Below are 21,101 nucleotides of genomic sequence, written 5' to 3'. Positions count from 1 at the left end.
ATTCTAGATGTACATAGTTAAATAAATAAAATGATGTTTCTAATTCAATAAATAACTTAGGGCAATGTAATGTAATTTGTGCCCCTTTTTTGTATTAAAGCATATACAGAAAAATGTAGTACTTTCTAATGAAAGTTGGAAATAGTTGATGACATGGGAAAAATAAAAACATTTAGTGTATATTGTAGCTCAATTCTAATTATAAATAAAAGGGAACAAATGACTAATGCCTAATGCATTTTTGGGCATAGAACGGATGCTCAATATATGTTTGTGGAAGGAAGGAAAACACGGAAGGAAAAAGAAAAGGTTATGGTCACTGCACGTAAGTGTTGCAGTAGCTTGTGTTGCATGCTACCATTCATTCCTGCCTTTCAGTATACACATGCCATTCCTCCATCAAATCGGGCATCTATTTTTCCACCCTCTTGATCTGGCCTGGCATGTAATTGCTCTGAAAAATCAAATACAGTGGAAGTGACCCTACCCAATTCTAGGCTTATCGATTGGGAGTATTGGTATCTTCCTCCTGGCTGTCTTAGAAAGCTTTCCTTTAGAAGCCCACCACCACTAAGAAAGGAGACTATACTGAGATCATTGAGCTGTAAGCAGCTCAACTGGAAATTAAAACGCCATGTGTTGAGAAGTGGAGTATCAAGGCACCAGTCATGTGAGTGAAAAATTTTATATTAGATATCCAACCTGGTAGAGGCTTCAGACATCAGCAGCTCCAGATGTTCTCTAACTGCAATTGCACGTGAGACGACACTAAGTTAAACCGACTCCCTGAGCTCAGTCAAGGTAAAGATCAAAGAGAAATAATAACTATTGTTCCTTTGAGCCACTAAGTTTTCATGGGATTTGTTATTAATAGATAAGTAAAACAAGGGTCTTGTTCATGTTCAAATATACCAAGAAACTTTGATAAACTCCATCCAAACTGACTCATGTGTACGTTTCTTTGCTGTAGTACAAGAACCATGGGTCCTGTGTGCTAAAAGGTAGACATTCTTACTCTGAGGAGAAGAGAACACCCAGCTTCTATATCGGGGCAAAGTGCACAGTGGTAATACCCAAGTGATTGAAAATTATACTTTAAAAAGTGAAAAATTATGTCAGATCTAACAAAAGACAGAATGACAATGGCTAAAAATAGTGTCAATGGTAAGACGAGGCATTCATCCTGTTGAGACCAACTTACAGCATAGAATAATAAATAATAAAACATGGGAATGAGGAATGTATAAAGATTAAAAAGTGGATAAAAAATGCAATGATAGGGACTAGCCAATAGGGCTAATGAACTTCCCCTAACCTCATTTCCCAAGACAGGAAGTCTGTTTTGGAAAGGTCTTAGCTGTTATTTCAAGACGGAACTTGGTAGAAATAAAAGAAGAAAAGGTTGGGCAATTGAGCAGTGCAAATAGTCTTAACTCCAAAAATGGAGTGGTTCTGTGGGGGTCGGGGTGCAAGGTTAAAGACGGGAAAGAGAGTTAGCCCACCCTGAGAAAAAACACATAAAATATTACATACAGATTGCTCTTGTAACCCCTAAGCCCTACCTGTTTCCTTGAGAACTCTCTAAATTATGCTCTTGAAGAAAACTTACAGTGGACTCTAAATCTTAGTTTTTCTAAACATATTTTAGCCGGGTAACATTCTCTAGTACCCAGTAAAATATCTCTAACAGCTTTCAAGATAGATGGCAGCTATATTTACTCTTTGAGAATTTTTCAAACCTGCACTATTCCTCAAAAAAAATTACTACTGGTCTCTCCCATTCTCCACAATCCATATGTCTCCTGCTATTGGCCCTTGTAATTATTCCCTGCACAGTAGAAAGAAGTAATTTCTTGTAGCCTGCAGGTAACACAAAAATAAGACAAAAAAAAAATGATGCACATCACAATAATAGCTAACCTTTATTCAATACATATTACATCAGAAGTATGTTGATAGATTCACAAAGGCTATATCAATTAATTCTCATAACTCTATGAGGTAAGTATAGTAGTATTATTTGTACTTACCTCAGTAACTGTTATAATAAGGAGTACTTAATTTACAGAAGAACAGCTAGCAAAATTTAACAAATGATTTGTCCAAAGAGACAGATATTGGCTGTGTTAGGATTTGGACCCAAGCAATCTAACTCTAGAGTGTACCTCCTATTTTCTAGAATACACGAGGTGTAACAATAGAAGGTTGGAGCATGGCTAAAGCCACAGAGCTTTGAAACTTCCCGCCAATAAGCTCCTTACCATTTAACAAAAAGTAGGTATGCAACTCTGCAAACATAGGTGCGACCTTGATCAAGTTTGCAAAACAAAAATATACGAAGTAGAAGGAAGCAAAAGGAGAGAAGAGGGGAAATTATTAGTTTATATAGATAAATTTAATGTGTAAGTTTCAGAGATCAAATTATGTTAAACACTGTACTCAACCAAATTAAGATGTGCTTTCTACAATTCGATTTAATATTTGTATAAATCTGGTTCTTCTTTTTTTAAATATTATAATTAATATTGAGGATTTTTTTAAAACCTGTGGAAAGCTGTTTCGGATTTGATGGCATGCCTTAGGTTTGATGTCACAGCTCAGATTTAACGGCATATTTGAAGTACAGAACTACAGTGAGGGCTGGCTTCATGGACATAGAACTTGTGCCGTCATACAAGACCCCATGTGTAAAGGGCCCACTCTTGGTTTAACACTCCAGTGTTGCCATCTCAAAACTCTTGAACAAGTTTGAATGCAGAGCCACAAATTTTCATTTTGCACTAGGCACCACAACTTAAGCAGCCAATTTTGACTACAGTAATATTTGGTATAATTATTGATGTGTGATTTAGTAACTCAGGATTTGGGCTCAAATTTTGTGATTTCCATTATATTCTCCTTGTGTCCTTATTAACACTTTGCATTAACTACTTTCTGATTCAGTGCCCTGGAAGTTATCACATACTAGAAAGCAGGTGTTTATCACATTCCAGAATCCTCACAAATCATCATGCATCTTTGGATGAAACTGACAACTAGTTAAACAGATGGAACTACTAATTTGAAAGCGAGGAGCATATGGTATCTCTCACTGTCCCTCATTATAAGAGACATACCTCATTTTAGACCCAAGTGTAACTCCTTCCCACACAGACCCGATGTTATCTGACATTTATTATGGTAAACTATTTACATCAGAAATGCTACATTATGAAAATAAGGCTACAGAATATCTTATTTATGCTTAGACATTAATCATAAAACTTCAAACCTCCTACATCACACTTTCCATGTGTTCTTCATTCTGTTTCTTTACCCCATATTCTCCCTGCCCTTTAGTCTTGGACATCTGAGAAGTTTAAAGCAATTTTTTAAGTCTGTGTTTTTGATAACATTTTACCAAATATACATGATAACCTATAACAGAAGGAATATCACACATTGTGAAAAGAAGCTATATTTTTAAAGTAGTGACTATAAAGCCGGCAGTCATAACCTCTGGTAAAACTCATTTAATGAGCTCTTAAAACACTGTGTTTCCTAATTTTTTTAATAGTTTGTTCTGGAACAGATATTTGCACTTTTGGAAAATAGTGCATGTTTTAAGCTAAAATATTGACAAGAGTAAGCTCTGAATCATTGTAAATTGAATAAATCTATCTATCTATCTTAAAGATATTTTTGTTTCTTTTCCTTAGAGAAAAATTGTGAACAGCTTTGAAGGGGTTTGTCATAAAGGAACTTGTTTGTCTCCTCTCCATATTTTCAGGGACATCCCACTATTATTAAGATATTTAATGACTGAGGTAAGAATCATAATAACAGCTCTAAAGAAAACTAGGAGGAAGAAGGACGTTAATTCCGCATACATCCAAAAAAAGAAAGTCCTTTATTATTATATCTATCTACATGTCCATACTTACACCATTACCACACTGTCTTGATGATGCAATATAATAGAAATCTTAAAATAAGACAATTCATTTCATCCAACTTGATTGTCATTCAAACTCTTTGGATGTCCTAAGTCTTCATGCATGTCATATAGATTTCAGAATTTGCTTGTCAACTTGGAAAGGAAACCAAATGGAATTGTGAATGTGACTGTCCAAGAACCATAGCTCTATTTGGGGGTAATTAACTTCTTAAGAATATTGAATCTTCCAATACCTGATATGATATATCTCTCTATATACTTAGGTCTTCTAAATTTTGTAGTTTTCAGGGTATATACCTTGTACATAGTTCATTAAATTTATGCTTATTTTATGGGGGGTTTCCCTCTGTAAAATTTTGAGTATTTTTATTTTCCAATTGCTCATTGCTACTATTTAATGATAAAATTAATTTGGTATATCACTCTTGTCTCTTGAACCTTTGCTATTCTCCCACTCAGTTCTTTTTGTAAATTCTATACAATCATCTATCTTCATGATCATGTTATCTGTGAATCAGGACTCCTCTTGATATCCTATGTCAATGATTTCTCTCTCTTTTGAATGCCTTATTACACTGCCCAGGACAAATGTTGGCAGAAGTGTTAAGAGCAGATCTTTTTACCTTTTTCTTGAAATTAGACTTAGACTTTAACCATCAAGTTAAAGTTTACTGTTTGGTTTTTTAAAAGATGTTATTTTTCATGGTTAAAACATTATATTCTATTTGTAGTTGGATGGGAATTTTTACCATGAATGTGTTCTGCACTTTATCAAATGATTTTACTCTATTTTGAGATTATCGTGTCTTTTTCTTCTTTATTCTGTTAATGAAGTGAAGCGTATTTATTGATTTTCCAATATTAAACTACCCTTGCATTCAGGAGGTCAACTGAACTTGGTGGAGGAGTAGTATTCATTTTATGTTTTGCTGAGTTTAATTTGTTGATTTTTATATAAAGAACTTTTGGATATTCATGAAAGATATTAGTCTATAGTTTTCTTTTCTTCTGATACGCTTGCTAGATTTATTACTAGGGTAATTCTGTCCTCAAAAAGTGAGTTGGGTAGTGTTTACTTCTCCACTATTTTCTAAAGGAATTTACATAAGATTTGTATTATTTCTTCCTTAAATGTCTGGTAGAGGTCGCTAGCGATACTAACTAAATCTGGAGTTTGTGGTGAAGTGAGGCAGAGGAAGATTTTTAATTATGAATTAAATTTTTCTTGTAGATATAGGGCTATTCAGATTTCTATTTACTCTTGTGTCAGTATTGGTGACTGAGGTTTTTCAAAGATGTGCTTATTTTTATAAATTATTGGATTAATTGGCATAAAATTATTTGTAATAATCCTTAATTGTCCTTTAATGTAAGATCTGTAGCAGTGTCCCTTCTGCAATTTCCAATTGTATCTTGTCTCTTTTTTCATAATTGCTATTCCTAGAAGTGTATGATTTCTGATGAGAAATCAGCTGTTAATACTACTGAGGATCCCTTGTATGTGACTAGTCATTTCTTTCTTTCTGCATTCATTCAAGATTCCTTGTCTTTCAAAGTTTGATTATAATGTCGCTTAATTTGTATGTTCTTGTGTTTCTTCTATTTGGAATTATTCTCTATTCTATTTGTTGAGCTTCTTGGATGTTTACATTTATGTTTTTTATCAAATTTGGGAGGTTTTCAGCCAGTATTTCTTCAAATAATCTTTCTGCCCCTTTTCTCTTTTCCTTCTGGAACTTCCATAATGCATATGCTGGTCCACATTTGATGTCTAATAGGTCACTTTGACCCTGTTCACTTTTCTTTATTCTTTTTTCTTTCTGAAACCCTAACCCTGCACAAAGGGATTCCTAACCCTGCACAAAGAATAGAGAACTCACTCCAGGAAAAAGAAAGAGTGCTTAAAGAAGTAAAGGAAGGTGTAAAAGTATCTCATAAATAGAAAATATCAATAAAAAAATAGAAATTTTAGAGAACCAAAGCTGAACACACTCTAAGAAACAAGGACTTCAGTGACCATGCATGACAAGGAATACAGTTTCTGCAAAAAAAGTTTGAAAAATCACTAGACAACCCCCAATGTGATGGTTATTAGGAGGGGGGGCCATTGGGAGGTGACTAGATCATGAGGGTGGAGTCCTTATTAAGGGGATTAGTGCCCTTATAAAAGAGGAGAAGAGAAGAACAGAGAAGAAAGGAAGAAAGAGTGCAAGAGGGAGAGCCAGTGAGCTTGCTTTCATCCCTTCCACTATGTGAACACACAGTGAGAAGCTGGCAGTCTATGAACAAGGTACTGGGTACTCACCAGACACGAAATTTGCCAGGACTTCTCAGTCCCCACTACTGTAAGAAATAAATTTCCACACAGTCTATGGTATTTTGTTATAGCAGCCTGAACAGACTAAGACAGGAAATTGAGACCAAAAACTGCAGTGCTGCTCCTAAATTACAAATATGTAAAATTGTGGAAGCAGCTTTGAAACTGGGTGATGAAAAGAAGCTGGAACATTCTAGAAAAAGCCCACATTATTGTGAATGAACCATTAAGGGCAATGCCATTGAGACCCCAGAGAGAAAAGAGGAATGCTGTAGAGAAAGCCTCAATCTTCTCAGCGAATATCTAAGTAATCCTGAACATAATGTTGGTAGGAATACTGATGATAAACACCTTTCTGATGAGGTCTCAAGCCGAAATGGAAAAATGTTATTGGACAATGAAGAAAAGGTGATCCTTAATATTAAGTGGCAAAGAACTTGCCTAAATTATGTTGTTTTGGTATTTTGTGTACAACTTGTGAGTGATGAAATTAGCTGCAGCAATTTCTAAGCAAAATGTTGAAGGAGTGACTTCATTTCTCTTGACTGCTTATGGCAAAATAATAAAGACAAAGAAATAATTTAAAAATAGAATCTTTAATTAAAATGGAAGCAGAACTGAACGATTTGGAAAGTTCTCAGCTTATCCATATTGAAAAAAATGAGAATGCCTGTTTGGGAGAAAATACTAAGGCTGTGGCCAGGCCATTTGATAAGGAGATTAGTATGGATCAGCCATCTCCTCAGAAACCAGTATCTATTTTCCAAGACAATGGAATAAGGACCAGGAAGGCAACTGAGAGATCACTAGGGCTGCCCTTCCCATCATGGGCCCAGAGTGCAGGAGCCCTGGGGGCACGGCTGCCTCCACCTGGATTTTGAAGGACAGGCTGAATCTTTCTTAGAGCTGTGGGGGCAGGGCCCAGGCAGAGGGTTGCCATGGGGACAAGGTCACCCAGAGCCTAGAGGGCCCAACCCCTGGCAGGCAAATCTTCAAAGAGGGAACCTCCACCCCAGTGGGTCCAAAGATGAGACCCTTGCTCCAGTGGATGTGATAGGCCTGATCTCTGTCCCGGTGGGGCTGCACTGAGCCAAAGAAGCTTGTTCTCAAGCCGTAAGATCTCATGCAATTTGCCTTGTAGTTTGGACCTACTTGGGACCTGTTACCTCTTTCTTCTTTCCTATTTCTCCATTTTGGAATCAGAATGCCTATCCTATGTATTTTCCACCATAATATTTTGGAAGCACATAATTTGTTTGATGCTACAGATTCACAGATGGAGAACAGTTTGTCTCAGATGAAAAGTATTTTGAGTCTCACCCATATCTGATTTAGATGATATTTAGATGAGACTTTAGATTTAGACTTTAAAGTTGATGCTGGAACCAGTTAAGACTTTCGGGTCTATTAAGACACAATGAATATATTTTGCATGTAAGAGCATGAATTTTGAGACGCCAGGGCAGAAAGCTATAGACTGAATGTTTGTGGCTCCCCAAAATGCATATGTTGAAATGCTAACCCCAACATGATGGTATTAGGAGGTGGGGCCTCTGGGAAATGACTAGGTCATGAGGGTGGAGCCCTCATGAATGGCATTAGTGGTCTTACAGAAGAGTGCTCCCTTGTCCCTTCCACCATGTGAGATTATGGTGAAAAGACAGCTCCCCGTGAACTAGGCAGCAGGCTCTCACTAGACACTCAATCTACTGGCATCTTGATCTTGGACTTCCCAGTCTCCAGATCTGTGAGAAATATATTTCTGTCGTTTATAAGCCACATAGTCTATAGTATTTTGTTAGAGCAGCATAAACAGAACAGGACACCCACCACTTACTTTTAAAAATCTATATATTTTAAGTGTATTTTTGTAAACATTGAAGACATTGTGCCCTTCACTGATTTTATCAATAACTATCTTCTTTTTTTTTTTGAGGAAGATCAGCCCTGAGCTAACTGCTGCCAATCCTCCTCTTTTTGCTGAGGAAGAATGGCCCTGAGCTAACATCCATGCCCATCTTCCTCTACTTTCTATGTGGGACTCCTACCACAGCATGGTGTACCAAGCAGTGCCATGTCTGCACCCAGGATCCGAACCGGCCAACCCCTGATTATTTTACACATAGTCTAGGAATATTACAGCACTGCAATTTTTATGCCCAAATGTGGTGTTTAGGGTATTTTTATCATACTTTTCACTCCTGCATGAATTATAAACCCCAGACTACGTTTTAAATGTTTAATTGTTTACTACATTTAATTGTTTGAGTCATTTCACTTAAGTAAATTATAAAGAAAAATGTATTTTTATATTTGGCTACATACTTATAATTCCAGTACTCTTTAATTAATTGTGTAGATTTCTATTTCCACCAGGTATTATTTTTATTTATATTGAAGACTTTTTCTTCAACATTTCTTTTAATGCAGGTCTCCTACCAATAATTATTCTCATCCACTCTATCTTCTATTTTGGCTTATGTTGCCTTATCTTGTCTTATTTTTGAAGAAATTTTTTGTTGGATATAAAATTCTAGGTTGAGAGTTAACATTTTACCTTTAGAAATTTAAAGATGTCATTCCATTGCCTTTTCTTTCCATGCTTTTCTCCCTATATATAATGTTCTTCCACAAAGCTCATTTTAATATCTTCTCTTTATCTTAGGTTTCCAGAAATTTAATTGTGATGTGCCTTGACAGTTATTTTTTTATTCTTTCTTTTCTTTTTTCCCCTATTTTTCCTTTCTTTCTTTCTTTCTTCTTTCCCATCTTCCTGTCTTTCTTTCTTTCTTCCTGTCATTCTATCTTTCTTTCTGTCTCTGTCTTAAATCTTCCTTGAGGTACTTTGAGTTTTCTAGATCAGGATTCGTTTACCTCAAATTTGAAAGATTTCTGGCCATTTTTTCTTCTCTGCTCTTTCTATTCTTTTGGGACTCTACTTACTAAAATATTACACAATTTGAAACATTTTAAGAGGCCAATAACTCTCTGTGTACTTCTTTTGTCTGTGCTTCAGTTTGAATAATTTTTCTTATGTTGCATTCATACCTATTTCTTCTGCTGTGAATACTACTCAAATTTTCACTACACAGATAAGTATTTCAGCCCTAAAAGTTAGTGTCTTTTTATATTCACAATTTCTCTTCTCATTATCTTCATCTTTTTCTTTTTATTCTTGAATATACTCACAAAGCTGTTTTAATGCCATTGTTGACTCCATTATCTCTTTCATGCCAATATTTATTTCTGTTAAATGAAATTTCTGTAATATTTTTAACATATTTTGGGATGATGCTCTCATATCTTTCTAATGTTTTTACTGGATGATGGCCATGGCAAATATCATGATGTTGAGTGTCTATATTTCTGAGTGTCCATATTAATGGATGAACAATTTACTCTCCAAGTGTCAATGTAAATAAAACAAAGCTAAAGATGCAGAGACAGGCAATGGGGGATTTTTTTTTTCTTTATTTTATTAGAAAATATATTCTTAGTTCCAAATAAAGTATAGAGCATGAACAGAAGATAGACATTATTATTATCCAGATGTCTGGTCAAAGAATTAGCAGTAGGAACTTGATTGTTTTCCTGTAAATGATAAAATTATAGTAAGAACTAAATATATTCCAGTAAGAATATGCACCAATAACAGTTTCCCAAATCTCCAGTATACTAATAAACCATACTCCATCAGTCATGATAAACTACAGTGAAAACAAAAGATAAAAATGATGAAAAGGCACTCATATGTATAGTTTTGATCCAGCAGTTTATGACCATTTTCTGAATTTCCGCTGGAAAGGCCATTTTAAGACATTTCTCTTTTCATCATATATTCACATGTTACTTTTGGTGGGGAAAATAAATCCAATTAATAAATCAAACCAATTTTCCCTTCCCTGAATTCTAGTCATCTCATTTCATGGGGCCTCTGCAACTTTTGCCAAATTTAGTGTTAAGAATATTTTGCTAAAGTGGCCTCAAGTAAAATGTTTACTTGTTTCAACAGCAACCACTTCCTTTGGCATTCATTTCTAATCAGCTATGCTGACCCTAGAATTTTGTCTTCTCATGTACCTCACTATCTTCCCATGTTCCTACTGCTAGAGTCTAAAAGTTTGAATTTGCTTACCACAATATTTATTAAATACAAACGCACTTATATAAAGGTTTATACAAATATAAAGTTTCCATGTTTTCATTGTATTTTACCCTCCCTAAGTTGTCTTGCAGCTTCAGAGAAATTAGCCAGGCCCTTTACCTGTATCTCAGGATGATTAAGCAGCAGGGCCAAATGCAGAAGTCTGTCGAAAACAATCTGTTTTTCTCTCAATGTGAAGGATGACAGGAGAGCTTCATGCCCTTGAAGGGACTATGCTCTTAAGAATGGACCCAGGAAGAAAGAAAAGAAAAATAAAGGAGATTAAGATTAAGAAGGGCAGAGAGGTCCAGTGTGCCAGAAGAAATGGGAATTTGTGGCCTAACTCCTTAGTAACACCCCAGAGAAGTGGTAGTGACAGGTTCTCTATTAAAGTCAAAAGTGCCTCCTTGAACAAAATGAAAAGACAACCCACCAAGTGGGGAAAAATATTTGTAAATCATATATCTGACAAAGGGTTAATCTCCAAAATACTTAAAGAACTCATACAACTCAACAGCAAAAAAACAAACAACCCGATCAAAAAATGGGCAGAGGACATATACATTTTTCCAAAGAAGATATACAGATGGCCAATAAGCACATAAAAAGATGTTCAACATCACTAGTCATTAGAGAAATGCAAATCAAAACTACACTAAGTTATCACCCTATACCCATTAGAGTGGCTATAATCACTAAGACAAAAAATAACAAATGTTGGAGATGTGGAGAAAAGGGAACCCTCATACACTGTCAGTAGGAATGCAAACTGATGCAGCCAACATGAAAAACAGTATAGAAATTTCACAAAAAATTAAAAATAGAAATACCATACAACCTAGCTATCCCACTACTGAGGACTTATCCAAAGAATTTGAAATCAACAATTCAAAGAGACCTATGAACCCCTATGTTCATTGCAGCATTATTCACAATAGCCAAGACTTTGAATCAACCCAAGTACCCATCAACTGATGAATGGATAAAGAAGAGGTGGTACATATACAATGGAATACTACTCAGCCGTAAAAAATGACAAAATCATCTCATTTGCAACGACATGGATGGACCTTGAGGGTATTATGGGAAGTGAAATAAGCCAGACAAAGACAAAGATTGTATGAGTTCACTCACATGTGCACAATAAACAAATACTTGGACAAAGAGAACAGATTAGTGGTTAACAGAGGGAAAGGGGGTTAGGGGGTGAGCATAAGGGGTAAAGGGGCACATATATATGGTGACTGACAAATAATAATGTACAACTGAAATTTCACAATGTTATAAACTATTATAACCTCAATAAAATTTTTTTTTTTAAAAGTACCTCCTTGGTTCAGCAAGAGGTAGAACCTTGAGCACTGAAACATATATGGAGTCAGGACTCTAGGCAGCAGGAAGCATCAAGATAGGCATGAACCTGGGAAATAGGGTCCTTAGCTCCAATGAGGATTGCTTTATGTCACCAGCATATCCTAGAAGGTCACAGGCCTTCATAAAGCAAGGGTGACTTGGTTAGTGAGTCCCTGGTCATCAAGCAAAAACTGTAGTGAACCAAACAATGTATGTGGGGGGGTGTGTGTGTATTAACTTTCTTGTTCTTCTTAATGCCACAAGTGTATATTTCAAACCCTTAGAAAATGAAAAGGCCCCAGTAATGATCAATTCTACATCTCTGCACTCTGACTAGGGGGAGGCAAAGTCAGATTTAATCTGATTGAACAAAATGAATTACTACGGCAAATCTTGTGCATCTTAGTTTATGTAGTAAGACACCTGGTACAACAGCAGCTGAGGACTGGTATACATACCAGGAAGACTGCTGATTGACGGTAGGTGATAGATTTTTCCAAATCAGTTCTCGCAATCCTTTTTATATTATTACCTGATTCTAGTTTGGTGTCTTACATAATTCTTCCCCTTTCAGAGCTGCCTCAAACTATCAATCTTCAAATCTACCATTATCATCACAATGAAACATTTTGGCCACTGCTTTACTGAATGGGATCAGCACATGCACAAGTGCCATTCGGAAGGATCGTAAATGAGCCCTTCTACCATAGTGGCAAAACAGTAATTTACTCTATCTCTGTCTCGTTGAGAATTTCACAATCCTGGAAGTGATTTCTTAATGTATTCCTCATAAACGTTACACCAGATTGTGTCAGTTTTCATCAGAGAGTTTGGAAATTTTACATGGAGATCAACAGATTTGGATATTCAAGGATGTGTTAAATTACTTTATGCCAAAATATTTAAGTATCTGGATAAAATAGTTATCCCCTAGCAAATATAAAATATCATAATTTTTCTCAAAAATATTCAGAACACCTGAATAACCAATCAACCAGAAAAAGACATCAACAGTCAAAAAGCTAACTCTAAAAGATACCAAGAATACCGTGTGAAAGTAAATTGTGAAATTTCCAGTAACTAAACACCATTAGGAAAAACTTAAAAAAAAAGAAAAAGAAAATGAAAGTAATCAAGAGTGCACTTAATTAATTATTCCTAGCATCTTTTGTGTTCTTACTATATTTGAGGCCTTCGCTAACCATTCTACATGAATTAGTCTGTGTAATGCTCCTAAGAGTCTTCGAGATAGTTCCTGCCTTTACATTAGATTACTATTATTATTTATTTTATCTATTAGTGACACAGGAGAATGACCATCAGCTCAAAATCACAAATCAATAAGTGGAGAAGGCAGGATTCAAACCCAGGCAGTCTGACTCAAAGATCTTGTTCTCAATCACATTGCTACACTGACTCTTCTACAAGTATGGACAAAAATAAAAGATTCTGAATGAAACGGGAAAACTCACTCCTAAAAATATTTAAGTACTGGTCAACCTTTATTATAATAGGTATTTGACAAAACCCAACACACGTTTCTGTAATAAACAAAAAACACACAAAGCATACTAAGTTACTAGAGAAAAACTCATTAAATGGAGGACTAAACATACCAAAAATGGTTAAAAACAAATTCACTGACAGATATTCAAATTCAATTAAAATCCAAGAGAATTTATTTGTTTTTTATAACCTTTACTCAATTTTTTTATAAGCTATCTAGAAGATAAAAAGCAAACAGATTGCGGAAGAATTTTGTCCGAAACTTATAGTATATATTTATATCACGGTAAACTAGATTAATATATATTATATAGCATTGCCTGTGAAATACACAAGTGATCAATGTAAAAGCTTTAAGGTCAGAAAATTTTTCAGGAAAATATAATTGTAGTTAACGAAAAAAAGAAAATTAGATAATAAAGTTATATTTGCTTCCTAAAATTGCTAAACATTTCTAAACGCATTTACTAAATGTATTAGGTAATGCCTTAGTCTATTTGGGCTTCTATAACAGAATATCATAGACTGGGTACCTTATAAACAAGAAAAATTTATGTTTCACAGTTCTGGACGCTGGGAAGTTTAAGTTCAAGGTGTCAGCAGATTTGGTGTCTGGTGAGACTTGCTTCCTACTTCATAAACAACTCTCTTCTCACTGTGTCCTCACATAGTGGCAGGGGCAAGGGAGCTTTCTGGAGTCTCTTTTAGAAGAGCAATAATCCCTTTCATGGGGGATCTGCTCTCAAGACTTAATCACTTCCCAAAGGTCTTACTTGCTAATACCATCACATTGGAGGTAAGAATGTCAACGTATGAATTTTGGGGAGACACAAACATTCAGTCCATTACAGATAAAATATATGACTAAAAAAAATCTCAGTATGAGGAAGACCTTTTTCGGGAATATTCAAAATGCAACCATGACATAGGGAAAGATGAAGAAATTGACAATGGTGACAAAATGGAAGGACCTTGACAGCATTATGCTACGTGAGATAAGTCAGACAGAGAAAGACAAATATTGTATGAAATCACTTATATGTGGAATCTAAAGAAAACCTGAACTTGTAAAAGGAGAGTAGGGTGGTGGTTATCAGGGGCTGAGAGGTGGGGAAATTGAGGAGATGCTGTTTAAGGTTACAAACTTGCAACTAGTAGATAAATAAGTCCTGGTGATTTAATGCATAGCTTAATGATTACAGACAACAAGACAGTTGGCCATCCATATCCACAGGTTCTGTATGCGGATTCAACCAACCACGGATCATCTACTGTGTTTATGACCACTGGCTGGTTGAATCTGGAGATGTAGAACCCTGTGGATATGGAGGGCTGACTAAAGTTCTTGAGCATCCATGGATTCCGGTATCCAAGGGAAGTCCTGGAACCAATCCCCAACAGACACCAAGGGACCACTGTACTGTATTATAATCTTCAAAGTTGCTAAGAGACTTGATCATAATTGCTCCCACCACAAAAAAGAAATAATAATTGTGACCTGATAGATGTGTCAGCTAAGACTATGTTGAGTGGTAATAATATTGCAATATATAAATTTATCAAATCAACAATTTGTGTATTTTTTTTTTTGAGGAAGATTAGCCCCGAGCTAACATCTGCTGCCAATCCTCCTCTTTTTGCTGAGGAAGACTGAGCTAACATCTGTGCCCATCTTCCTCTACTTTATATGTGGGACGCCTGCCACAGCATGGCTTGACAAGTGGTGCCATGTTCGCACCCGGGACCTGAACTGGTGAAACCCAGGCTGCTGAAGTGGAATGTGCAAACTTAACTGCTGTGCCACCTGGCTGGCCCCAACAATTTGTGTATCTTAACCTTACACAATGTCATATGTCAATTATATCTCAATAAAAATGAATAAATATAAAAGAAAAAGCATAGGAAGGAGAAATTATCATGTGCTCTTAAAACAGTAATGACATTGACCTAAAAAAAAAAGAAAACAGAAGAAATTGACCTCACAAAGCATAAAATCACTGACCAATAAAGGCACAATGACAAAGAATTATTACCCATAGTACAGAGAGTCCATAAACCAAACTAAAATAAATCATAAAAAAGTGAGAAAAATGCATAACAATCAAATCCCATAGGAAAAATGAGATGCAGATGGCCAACACATAGTGAATGAGATGCAATCTCACCCATAAATAGAGATGCACAAAGAAAACCAAAAATGAGTTATGTTTTGTCTATCAGATTAACAACAGTTTATAAAACAGATTATGTCATGTTATGACAAAATTTCTGGGAAATAGGTTTTCTCAGACTTCTCTTGTTGAACTGAAAATTATGAAGCATGTTCACAGCCTTTAAGTCAACAATTATTCTTGTAGGAACCTATCAAAAACAAAAAAATGGACACAACAACAATAACAACAAAAAATACATGCCTGTGCCTAAACTCTTATAATTATGACCCAAAAAGCATTTTATTTTGGTAATAGGAAAAAAGTAGGACAGACACAACAACAAAAACAATGACAATACGGCCAGCCACGGTAGACTAGTGGTTAAATTCGGTGCACTCTGCTTTGGCAGCCTGGGTTTGGGTCTCAGGTGCAGACCTATACCACTTGTCCATCAGTGTCCATGCTGTGGTGGCAGCTCATATACAAAAAGAAGAAGATTGGTGATAGATGTTAGCTCAGGGCAAATCTTCCTCAGCAAAAAAAAATAATAATTTTAAGTCCCATTAATGGTGAAGTCTTTAAAACGTTATCTGGCATCCCACTGCATTCTAATATGGACCTCTACTCAGTTATCAATAAGAAAAAGAGAGTCAGGTGAATATCCCCTTTCTATGTTATTAAAGTAACTACAAGGGCCAGCACCGTTGCCAAGTGGTTAAGTTTGATGTGCTCCACTTTGGTGGCCTGGTTTTTGTTTCAGGGCATGGATCTACACCACTCATCAGCAGCCATGCTGTGGCAGTGACCCACATACAAAATAGAGGAAGATTGGCACAGATGTTAGCTCAGGCCAAATCTTCCTCAGGAAAAAAAGTAATCACAGCATATTTACCATGCTTTAAATTATGTTTAATACATATGTTAAGTATATGTATACATTTATGTATGAAAATAGAGAGTGAATTGAAACAGTGCACACCACTTGTTTAAATCTGGCTATGTCAGAAATAAAGAAGAAATACAGGAAGGGTAAATAATTTTATGCTTTACTCTATAAACAATTCATTATTTGAAGCTTTTGATCAGGAATATGTTCATGTATGACATTTAAAAAGTATATCATTTTAAATATCACGTTGAAGGATAAAAGGAATGTCCTGCTGCCATCAAACACATTTATTCCACAATACAACCTCTCCTGACACTGTTCTGGCAGATTCACCAAGTGGGGAGAAAGGAACTTAGTTATGTGACAATTAATCATTCACTCTCATTCAATCAAGGTTTGTTGAGCTCCATTCTTCATAACACAGTGTGGCAGATGCTGCAGATAAAGCAGTCGGCAGAACACACAAACTCCCCACCTAATTCCATTACAATCCACTCAGCCAAAGAAAACAAGTAACTAATAACAATGACTACAGATTGTGAATCATGCAGCAAAGGGAAATAAAAAATGTGATTAGCAAAGATATAGGCAAAGCCACTTTAAATAAAATAGTCACTTGTGACATTTCAGTGGAGTCCTATAGAATATGAATAAATTAGCCTTTGAATACCAGTGAAGAAAATATTCTACCTGGAGGGGAAGATAGTGTAAAGACCTATAAGTAGCAAAGGGTTTGGCTTCTTTGAAGAGTGGCAAGCAGGCAAGGTGAGAAAGGTAAGAATAATATAAAATAAGGTTGGAGAAATCAGTGGAAGTCAGATTGTGCAAAGTCTTAAAGATGATAATTAGGAATTTGGACTTTTATTCCCAGACCTATCTTCCAGGATTGAGTGTAAGGGGAACAGATAAATAAGTTAATGTTGCTTGCTATTTGAGGATTTTTTATTTTATTTTATTATTTATTTATTTTTTTTGAGGAAGATCGGCCCTGAGCTAACCACTGCCAATCCTCCTCTTTTTGCTGAGGAAGCCCAGCCCTGAGCTAACATCCATACCCATCTTCCTCTATTTTATATGTGGGATGCCTACCACAGCATGGCTTGCCAAGTGGCTCCATGTCTGCACCCAGGATCTGAACTGACGAACCCCGGGCCACCGAAGCAGAACGTGTACAATTAACCGCTGCACCACCAGGCCGGCCCCTGCTGCTTGCTATTTGTTTGGTTTCACAAAGGTACATGAACATGTTGGTTTTGATTGTGATGGTGTATTTCTAAATTTTTTGTAAGAGTAAGAAAAAGGTGGGGCCGGCCCGGTGGTACAGTGGTGAAGTGCACACGTTCTGCTTCCGTGGCCTGGGGTTTGCTGGTTCAGATCCCGGGTGCTGACATGGCACCGCTTGGCAAACTATGCTGTGGTAGGCATGCCACACATAAAGTAGAGGAAGATGGGCATGGATGTTAGCTCAGGGCCAGTCTTCTTCAGCAAAAAGAGGAGGATTGGCAGCAGATGTTAGCTCAAGGGTAATCTTCCTCAAAAAGAAAAAAAAAGAAAAAGGTAAATTTTTGCCCTAGAGATGCCTTAATCATCAGTGTAACATAAATGTTGTATCCCTTCCTATCTTGTGCTTCCTGTCCTTTGTTTGGTTTATGAACTTCAGCTAGGAAAATAAAATAAAAAACCCCAAAAATATAGCAGGCTCTCTTCCTATTTTCTATTTCTATTTAGAACAAAGCAAGCAGAAATACTTTTAAATTTAAATTGAACTATGATCTGCAAAAAAATTCCTAAACATTTTGATGAGCTTACCTATGGTTCTTTCAGACATTATCTATTTTATCTAAATAGGTATTTTGACCTATTTGAAATGTGCAAATGAAAGAAGATACTTTTTTTATCATTACATATACAAATAATAAAAAAATAAAAATAGCCCATGGAATATGCAAATGATATATAAGAAAGAAAATAAAAGAGCAGAGATAGATATTTTTAAGATATTTTTCACTTGGGAATAAAAAAGTTAAAATGGAAATACTTAGAAAGATCACAGGAAAAATTTCTTATAAGAATATCTTCTAAAATCCAAAGTAGACAACTTATTTTCCAAGTCCTTCCTAGTCTAGTCTCTGGTGAACTCATTTTTCTTTGTTTTAATCTCTCTTTTTTTTTGGGGGGGGGGTCTATTTTGTTTTATATTTCCGCAAATCCTACACAGCTTCTGTCTATTGTGTTAAATGTTTTCTTCCTTTTCTTCATTCATAATTGTCTTTAAGTTTGCTACCTAAAGTACAGTCGTACGCCACATGACAACGTTTCAGTCAACGACGGACCGCATACATAATGATGGTCCCATATTAGTACGATGTAGCCTAGGTGTGTAGTAGGCTGTTCCAACCTAGGTTTGTGTAAGCACACGCTGTGATGTTCGCACAGCGACAAATCGCTTAACGACACATCAATCAGAAGCGCCCCCGTCCACGCAGTTAAGCGACTCAAGACTGTATATAAACATGCTCGCTATTTTTTTTAATACTTTCTTACAAGGCTGATTTTTCTTTCTTTTCAAGTGCATTTTGAATAGAGAAAAGGGGATACTTCTTACCCTCTCACTTTACTTATCTCCCTTTCATTATGTAGCTATTTCTTTGATCTGCTATCATATTTCCACCGTGACTCCCTTTACACTTCTCCAGCTTATAACCCAGGCCTCTGCTTGATTTCCTCCTGTAGCTATCCTTCGTCTTTCCCTGCCTTCTCATTTTATCTTTGTTATCCTTCTCTGTCTATGGTAACAGCAGTCTCCTACATGTTTTTCTCCATTTCACTTTTCTAACATTTATAGGCTTCTTCAACTTGAAAATGGTCTCGAATTTATCTATTTTGCTTTTCTTTTAACTTTTATGTTTTAATTTTTTTCACCTTGACAAGCTTGACAAGCTTGAAACATTTTTAATAGCATAAATTCGGAGGGAGAACAATAACAGCCAAAACTTTCCAGAATTTTCTATGTGCCAGGCACTTCCAGGTCTTTTATATACCATTTTAGCTCAACATCTGCATGAAGGAAGTTATATCATTAGGTCCATTTTAAGGAGGTAAAAATAGAAGCACAGAAAAGTTAGATACCTTCTCTAATATCTCGGTACTAGGAGTTGATTTAGTCAGATTCAAACTGTGGGTTAACGCCACAATCTGTGCCACAATCATTCTGATATACTGCTTTTCACAAAAAGCTAAACTATGAGAGGAATGTTCTTTTTTTCTATTTGTCAATATTAATGGAAACCAAATGAAATAACTATGCCCGAAAACATTTCATTTAAAAAATGGACTTTTAAAAGAATCTCCTAAAATAAGGTGCCCATTATTTGTCATTATATGAGACAGATTTTATAGTATCCAAGGGGTATGTGAGTAAATTGTATTTCAAAAGTTTCAGTAATAATATATTATTGCAGTTTCAAAAAGAATAACCCATTTTTCCTAATTTAACTCAAGTATCTATCTTAAATACTTTTAAATTTTTTTTGGAAAAGTCATATTTAAAAATATTATTAAACCAGATAGATATCCTTTGCTAAATGTGGGGAATCAATACTTCAAAAGAGAGTTAATTGACCAACTAAGTGGGCAAGATTCAAGGGCAAAGTTAATAAAAACCATCTATCAAGAATTTCATATATATGTATACATAAGTAGATTATATATATAAAGCAGAACTTTTGTTGATTTATTGCAAGGAAATTATTCAACATTATAATCAGAACAATAAATAAATGATTGAGCTGATGATTTCAAAAATAATGAGGTGTACTACCAGCTATAAGGCTATTACTGTGATAGACCTCATTACTGAAATTGATTCTCCTCTATGAGCATGTTTCTTTCCAGTTGGATTTATGCATTGTGTTGCCGTCTTAAATTAGCAGACCATGCATGCTCTCAGATAGTACCCTTTGAGGTGCCCTCAGACAGTCACCTATATATTTCTATTTCAGTCAATTCCTTTGGCTTTTCAATTCCATCTATGGCAATGTTCATTTGGTTACCTTTACTCTGGGCAGCTGTTAAATAATAAGGTTGTATGTTTTATGTCAGACCTGATGATAGGTGATAGATATTAGAGATGAATAAGGTGCAAGAGATGAAATAGAATCCTGAAAGGCCCTTAGTTGTCACACTCCAAAATTCCACAAGAATACTGAATTTAAAATAAAGAAAAGCCATTCCTATTAGCTGGGTTCCTAAAATCCTACATATACATGTATGGGAAAAAGTGGTGAAAGGATATGTGAAAATTTCAAGATAATTATTAAGAAGAAACATGTTTTAAAGCAATGAAGGGAGTGTTATTTAAGTTTGATGGTAGACAGAAAAATAGATTCACTAAATGCTACATGATAGTGAACACGAGGGATGTTTTCCAAGAGAATTTAAAATGAAGAAAATATTGGGAAAGTGGTACTTGAAAGGAAGGGGGATTAAGAAAGATTAGGACTATATTCTTAGCAGCACAGCTTTTAAGTGTCTTTTTGCATAATTGCCTTTTTGTGTCTCAGTAAGTACAAGAGTCGCACTTTATTATTTTTTACCTGACATAATCACTGGGTTTTCAGAAGCTTTCTCCTAGTAATCCAATTGTCTTATTAGATTTACTTCACCTGTGCGTCACTATAACAGAGCAAAGGTTGTTGTGGCCTCAACAACTTCTGCCCACATTTGTAACCTCTGTCAGTAATTCTCTTTGTTTCATGGGCAATTCTTGAACATATTTCTTTGGACTTGCTTGGAAAAAGACT

General features: G+C 35.6%; 1 long non-coding RNA gene across 1 annotated transcript in view; it reads right to left on the bottom strand.

The window, feature by feature from the left end:
• Nucleotides 1-9,712: 9,712 nt before the first annotated feature.
• LOC139076391 (uncharacterized) overlaps nucleotides 9,713-21,101 on the bottom strand; it is a 35,284-nt gene continuing 23,895 nt past the window's right edge. The window contains exons 2-3 of the long non-coding RNA XR_011527958.1: nucleotides 10,519-10,636; nucleotides 9,713-9,845 (exon numbers count right to left, since the gene is read on the bottom strand). This is a non-coding gene — a long non-coding RNA (uncharacterized lncRNA). The remainder of the gene's footprint in view (nucleotides 9,846-10,518; nucleotides 10,637-21,101) is intronic.

The sequence above is a fragment of the Equus przewalskii genome, chromosome 16, assembly GCF_037783145.1.
Source record: "Equus przewalskii isolate Varuska chromosome 16, EquPr2, whole genome shotgun sequence".
In the NCBI taxonomy this organism is placed as follows: Eukaryota; Metazoa; Chordata; class Mammalia; order Perissodactyla; family Equidae; genus Equus; species Equus przewalskii.
The sequence above is the reverse complement of the archived record's forward strand: the minus strand, read 5'-3'. Positions and strand labels throughout refer to the sequence as shown.